Source organism: Elephantulus edwardii, unplaced genomic scaffold, assembly GCF_000299155.1.
Source record: "Elephantulus edwardii isolate Elephantulus edwardi_28Jun2011 unplaced genomic scaffold, EleEdw1.0 scaffold00210, whole genome shotgun sequence".
NCBI classification, from domain to species: Eukaryota; Metazoa; Chordata; class Mammalia; order Macroscelidea; family Macroscelididae; genus Elephantulus; species Elephantulus edwardii.
In genome coordinates this window covers 3,521,539-3,528,825 of record NW_006399960.1, presented here as the reverse complement: position 1 = coordinate 3,528,825, position 7,287 = coordinate 3,521,539, and the positions used below count along the sequence as shown (strand labels likewise).

The 7,287-nt window shown below is 45.6% G+C and overlaps 1 pseudogene; it reads right to left on the bottom strand.

The window, feature by feature from the left end:
- Positions 1-1,093: 1,093 nt before the first annotated feature.
- LOC102859771 lies at positions 1,094-2,100 on the bottom strand (annotated as a pseudogene).
- Between the last annotated feature and the right edge of the window lie 5,187 nt (positions 2,101-7,287).

Below are 7,287 nucleotides of genomic sequence, written 5' to 3'. Positions count from 1 at the left end.
ATAGTATTCAGCTGTGTGAATGTACCACCATTTCTCAATCCATTCATTTGTGGTTGGACATCTGGGCTATTTCCATCTTCTTGCCATGGTGAATAATGCTGCTATAAACATTGGTGGACAAGTTTCTGTTTGTGCCTCAGTTCTCATTTTCTCAGGGTATATTCCAAGTAGTGGAATAGCTGGGTCATATGGAATTTCTATGTTCAGCTTTTTGAGGAAGTGTCAGACTGCCTTTTAGAGTGGTTGTACCATAAAGAGACTGCCAAGTACAGCCAGAAATGCACAATCTGAAGAGGATAAAATTGATGCATGGGACCTTCTAAAGATTAAATCCATGTGTACATAAAAACCTTTTTCCAACAGGGTGAAAAATAAAAACTACTGACTGGGAACAAATATTTGGTAATACCATCTCAGACAAGAGTCTCGGAATAAAAGTTTACAGAATACTCTTGGGCCTCCACAAGAAAAAGACTGAGAACCCAAATACAAAATGAGCAAAAGACATGGGAAGAAGTTTCACAAAGGAAGATATTCAAATGGCAAATGACACATGAAAAAATGCTCCAGATCACTGGCAATAAGAGAGATGCAAATCAAAACCACAATAAGGTACCATCTCAATCCAGTAACAGTGGCAAAGTTTAAAAGGGCAGCAAGTAATAAATGTTGGAGAGGATGTGGTGAGATAGGAATTCTTATACATTTTTGGTGGGGTTGTAAAATACATTTCTTTTTAATCAAACCCTCAAAACTTAAAACTCTGGTCTGTTGATTTCCCTAGCAAGCTCTGTCTTGACTTTACTAAGGACTCAGTTCTGAATCTTTTAGAGCCCTAATATTGTGTTCTGGAGGATAAGAGTAGGAAGACATCTTTTCTTTTCTGAGTACAATGTACTGTGTTGTTGATACATGACAAGATGGGCTCTCTAAGCCTTTCTCAGGGACACTGGATGGAAACTCTGGCAAAGATATGAGATTTTCGGTGTATGGGGGCATTGAGCTGGGGCAAGGATTTCCAGCAGCTGAGTCAGTCTCTCTCTCTCTCTCTCTCTCTCTCTCTCTCTCCAATTGCTGGTAGTCCAAAGGGCTCTTATTCTTTGGAGGCCATGTGAACCACCAGGTCGACCATCCTGTTGCTGTAGCCAAATTCATTGTCATATCAGAAAATAAGTTTGACAAGGTGGTTGTTCAAGGCAATGCCAGCCCCACCATCAAAGATGAAAGAGTGGGTGTCACTATTAAAGTCACAGGAGACAATCTGGTCTTCAATGTATCCCAGGATGTCCCTGAGGGGGCCTTCTGATGCCTGCCTTACTACTTTCTTAATGTCATCATATTTGGCAGCTTTCTCCAGATAGCAGGTCAGATCCACGACTGACATATTTGAGGGTAGGGACATGGAAAGCCATGCCAGTAAGTTTCTCATTCAGCTCAGGGATGACCTTGCCCACAGCCTTGGTGGTGCCAGTAGATATGCAGAGATGATGTTCTGAGCAGCTCCATAGCCATCACACCACAGCTTTTCAGAGGGGCCATCCACAGGCTTCTGGGTGACAATGATGGCATGGACTGTGCTCATGAGTCCCTCTATGTTGCTGAAGTTGTCATGGATGACCTTGGCTAGGGGAGCCAGGCAGTTGTTGGTACAGGAGGCATTGTTGACAATCTTGAGAGAGTTGTCATACTTTCCATGGTTCACACCCATCACAAACATGGGGGCATCGGCAGAAGGAGCAGAGATGATTACCCATTTGGTACCACCATTCAAATGAACCCCAGCCCTCTCCAAGGTTGTGAAGACACCAGTGGACTCCACAACATACTCAGCACCAGCATCATCCCACTTGATGATGATAGAATTTTTTTTCCTGGAATATAATGATGGCTTTCCCAGTGATGGCCAGCTTCTCATTCTCAGCCTTTACAGTGCCATTGAACTTGCCATGGGTGGAATAATACTGGAATATATAGACCAGGTAGTTGAGGTCAGTAAAGGGGTGATTGATGGCAACAGCATCCAGCTTTGCCAGAGTTAAAAGTAGCCCTAGTGACCAGGTATCCAATGAGGCCCAAACTGTTTACTCTGATCTTCACCATCGTGTCCTAGGGATACGGCTGAGGCTACGTGAAAAGAGAGGGCAATCTGGATAGACAAAGAGCAGAGAGCCAGAAGGCATCATTTCTATATAGGGGAAGAAAGAATGTCTTTGTGGTGATGGTGGCCTGTTACCTTAGCTTGACTTCCCCACATGAGATCCTGACACACCTAATCTGTGTTTAAGTGCTTTATTTGGAAGGAAATCCCAGGAAATCCCAAGAGGGAATGGGAAAGTCAGCCAGGAGTGGGGAGTAGGCAAATATGGGATGTACTAATGAGCAACTGCAGCTCAGTTCCACTGGGAACTGCTGGGAGATGATGTGGAACATGCCTCAGAGTTATGACACCCGAGGGTGAGACAACTAGACTCTTTATCTACTAACTCCATGTATCCATGGTGGAGAGCTACTTTTGGGAGTGCTAATTTGTTGGCACCCCTGATCTTCTCTGCACAAGAACTGAGTATATTTTTACACTAAAGAATGTCTTCAGATGGAAAGTGGCAGCTGCTTAATATAAGAAACCAGGGGATCACACAAGGACATATGGCAGGACACTCATAATGCCTTTAACGCATATGAATTGATTTTTGCTTTCTAGTTTTTTTTTTTATTATTGAAAATGTCAGACATGTGCAAACACAATAGTATAATAAATCTCCAGGCAATCATCCATAGGTTCAATAATTAATCACCATTCTGGCTTTCTTGTTCTTTCCATACTTCTTAACTGATTTGGGTTTTGAGAAGGAAAAGGAAGCATAGTAAGAAAAGGATGGTAAGACTTCAGCTAAAAGTGACAGCTTAAAGGCATGAGGGTATGAAGGCAGGGAGTGCTCTTTGACTTTTGCATGACAAGTATGATGGAGAAATAGAATTTGAGTGGAAAAGTGCATTGGGACCAGCCTTGAAGAGTCTTGGATTGTAGGCTAAGAAGGACACTCTGAAATGCTGATTATCTTACCTTGAGTTCCCCAGAAGCAGACCTTGAGACAAGGCTTCAAAGATAAGTAGTTATTTGGAAGGTGTTTTCAAGACTTACAAGAAAGCAGAGAGGTTTGTCAGGAAAGGGAGTATAAATAAAAGATGGGTTATGAAGCAAGTTACCTCTATGGACAACTGTGCTTCAATGCCATGGGAACTTCTGGGAGACAATATAGAACATACATCTTAGAGTTATCCCAAATGAGGAGCAAGGGACATTTATTCATCAATTCTTTCCTTGGCCTTTCTGATTTGTGGTTCTGGAAAATTCAGAAACAGAGATAAAATATTTGGCAATTGGAAATTGACAGGAGCACAACAAATGGAAAGGATCTGGAGAAATATGGGTGAGACATCCATGACACCTCCTACACAGATCTTAGCTGGAGTTCAGGATGGTAGGCAGAATGATAGCTAGATGGGAGCCAGAAGACTAAGGAGACAGACACCATGAAGAGCTTCTGTTGTGGTCCAGGTGGGAGCCAATGGAAGTCTGTGCTAGGAGAGTGGGGAGGGAGAAGAGGCGACAGATGGAAGAGAGAGATTCGGGAATATCATCAATAGAATCTGGCAACTGATCTCGCTTGTACACACGTAGGAAGCAAATTACCAGAGATAGATTCTAAACAATGCTCAACCATAATAGCTCCATTTTATAACTTCTGGTAAAGCAATCAAATTCATCAACAGTCCTGCTGAGTCTCTCGATTCTAGAAGCCCAGCCAAGCACTCAAAGGCTCAGTGGTCGATTGTGTGACTGAAGGGGCTGGCACCTTCTCAGGGGTGGCTGGAGACTGTGCTAGTTCTAGCCTCTCCAGAGCCATGCATTGGAGGTGAGAGGCAGTGAAAGCAGCACTTGAGAGATCCAAGGGGTTTTCTTGTCCACTTGTGAATTGAGGCAGATCACTGGACTCTTTAGCTGTAAAATGAGGAGGAAAGCTTGCTACCCTCCCTAAAGTGAAATGTTGTGAGGATCTGAGATGTTTCTGTAGCAGTTGGCTCTTTGGATTGCTCTGACAGCTCCATCCCTCTTCAGTACCCTCAGTAGATGTTCTAAAAGCAGCATGGCCACCACTCCACTCCACTTACCCCTAACCCCAGCGGCTATTCCCTGTGCGTCTTTGCTTTCGCTTCTCTGCTAACAACAACTACCTTTCCCAATGTTAGCCCACTGCCAAGATGCCTCTAAGCCTTCAATGTGTCTGTATCTCTGTACCTGAAAGTCACCCCTTCACTCCTTGAGAGCTCAGCCCATGTGAGGCAGGTCAGAAATGCCCATTCAGAAAGGCTGAATAATGGTTGCTGAAAGATGTCCACTTGCTAATCCCTGGAACCTGAGGATATTCCATCACACAGTAGAAGGGGCTAGGCAGGTGGCATTAAAGTCAGGCCTTTGGGATGAGAAGACCGTGCTAGGTTACCTGGAAGCACTCGAAGTCAGAGATGGAAATGAGAAAGGAAAGAAGATGCTGTCAGTGGGTTCTGAAAATGGAAAAAGAACAGACCATGAGCCAAGGAATACTGGTGGCCTCTGGAAGTTGGAAAAAGCAAGAGAATAGATTCTCTTATAGAGCTTCGAGGAGGAAAGCATCCTTTTAAATAACCTCACTCCGGACTCTTCTATCTTCACCTCTTACTCTTCCCCATGCCCTCATCATCTCCCATTCTCTCTCAGTAAGTACACTTGCTTGTCATTGGATTTCCAGCCCACCTTAAGCCAGGATAATCTCATCGAACTTAATCACATTTGCAAAACCCCTTTTACCAACCAGGGTCACATTTACAGGATCCAGGAGGGTAAATCATGCAGAGGCGAGGGAGGGGATAAGGGAGTAGGGGGTGGGTGTGAGGGGGCGGGCTTCAACCCACTACAGCCTTTGATGTTGGCTCCAGACCATACCCTTTGAACTTTCTTATAGAGAGAGCAGTTTCAGAACAACAGGGTCTCCTAAATGGTCCCACTATGTGGGGCACCAATGGGCTGCACTGATGCCAGGTCAGAAGGGGCACTAGGTGAGGAAGAGGGCATGGCTTGCTTGTCCCAGAGCCTGTAGAGCTGTCTTTCTGCACCAGGAATGACATGATGTGTTTCACCATGGGCACCAAAGACAATAGCTAAGAAATTCCAGCAAGAGATCAAAACACGGCATTTTTTTCAAAGGAAATATCAAAGAACCACTTAAAGGGCTCTAAAACCCAGACGAGGATATGAAAGGGAAAGAGAGAAGCTGCTGGATTTTCTGTGAGCAAATTTCTTCAGAGGAGACTGCTCCCTGCTGGGAGTCCCCAACCCCCTACCAAAAAAGAAGGTTAAGGTGTGTGTGTGGGAGCTGGGGGAGGGAGCTAAGTGAGAGCCTGGTAAGAATGTCCGTGGCTGATGCCAAACCCCTGCAGTTATCTGAGAGGTTGTGGCTATTTGCCTGAGGCAACAGGGAAAAGGACTATGCAGAGAGGGAGAGACAGAGAGAGAAAGACATACAGAGAGAAAGAAGCAGAGTGAGAGTGATCAAGAGAGACAGACATGCACACAGACAGACAGACAGTCCCACATATAAAGTGAGACAGAATAGGTGAGAGAAACAGTTACAGTAAGCAAGAAATACTGAGAAAGTGAGCAAGAGGCAGAGACAAAGACAGACAAGTACTATGATGAGCGCTCGCGCGCGCACACACACACACACACAAATACACACACACACACACAAAACCACAGACACACACGGGGACTGACAGTGAAGTGAGAGAAACAGAGCATGAGCATGTGCATGAGCACACAGCAGCAGAGAGAGAGAGACACACGCACAGACCGAGACACATGGAGAGATAGAGGCGAGCACATATACATGCAGACAGACAGCAGGATACACACACGCACAGCGAGACAGAAAGAAGGAGCGTGTGTATGAGACAGGGAGAGAGCTGCTTCCAATAGAGAAACTAAATGCCCTCCCTCAGCTGGCAGGTCATCAGTGCGTGAATCCCAGGTCATGAGCGCTGAACGACAGTGGAATGTTGGCCTGGTTTGTCTGGAGAAGGGATTCTGCTGAGAGAGCTGTGGCAGATGTTCTTAGCGCTCCTGAGTCGCCCCTTAGCACTTACTCCTTATAAGCCTATAGCTTTCTGGCCGAGTACATGCTATCATCTTAGAAATGCACTTGGCTACCGCCTGGATACTTCCAAAGTACCAGGGCATTAATGCCCTTTGAGAGTAGCCCTTTTGGGAGCAGATGGGAGTTGGTAGATGACCCCTGGTTTCCTTCTTCTGCGTGGGACAACTCAGAGATGTGTTCTACTCAGTCTTCAGGCATCCCCAGTGAGACTCACACACACACACACACACACACACACACACACCCCACCCTGGTGCCTCCCTTCCCAGTCTCCCTTTCCCACTTCTCTCCCAGTGTTTCTTGGAGTCATCTTCCAAATAAGCAATGTGCACACAAGTCCCTGTCCCACCATCTGCTGGGGAAACGAAAACGGAGGGAAAGACTTTGTGGGAAGGTGGAGGGTCCACCATGGAACATGTGTGTGTGATGTGTTGTACTGAGGGGCATGGAAGTGCCACCCAAGGAGACACTGTGACCTGCTGGGGGAAAGGAGAGTGGAGCCTCTGAAGAGCCTCTAATGTTGTTGTTAGATGCTGTCAGGTCGACTGTGATTCATAGTGACCCTATGAATGGTGGATAATGAAGAGCCTCTATAGTGCCCATGAAGGAACAAACTGGCCTAGGATACTAGCTTAGAGAGTGCCATTAAGTTGCTCTAATGTCTGAGGAGGTAGAAGTCACAGTTATCCAGGAAGAAAGCAAGACCCATCCCTGTCTCCAAGACCACTGATTCCCTGCAACCAAATTGTGTCTTAGAGAGAGGGACGCAGGCACAATGCTGAATTATGTCAAGAGGTTATTACCCGAATCTGTCACCAAATCTGTTACCAAATGGAAACTGTGGCCATGAACTTGTGGAGCCTGGGAACAGGGGTCAAATCTTCTCCTGCTGATGTCGTTCTGAAGAGACTGAAAAAGTAAAGTAAAGTAGGCTTTGATCATACCTTCTCAGGGGTGCTTGTTCAGCAGTCTGGTCACATTTGGAAGCAAACTGAAGCTGTGTACTTGGCCCAAACATTAGTGACAACTGAGAGGAAGTGGTGGAAGCCTCCCTTTGATGTGAGTCATGGGTAACAAAGTGAAATAGTAGTCA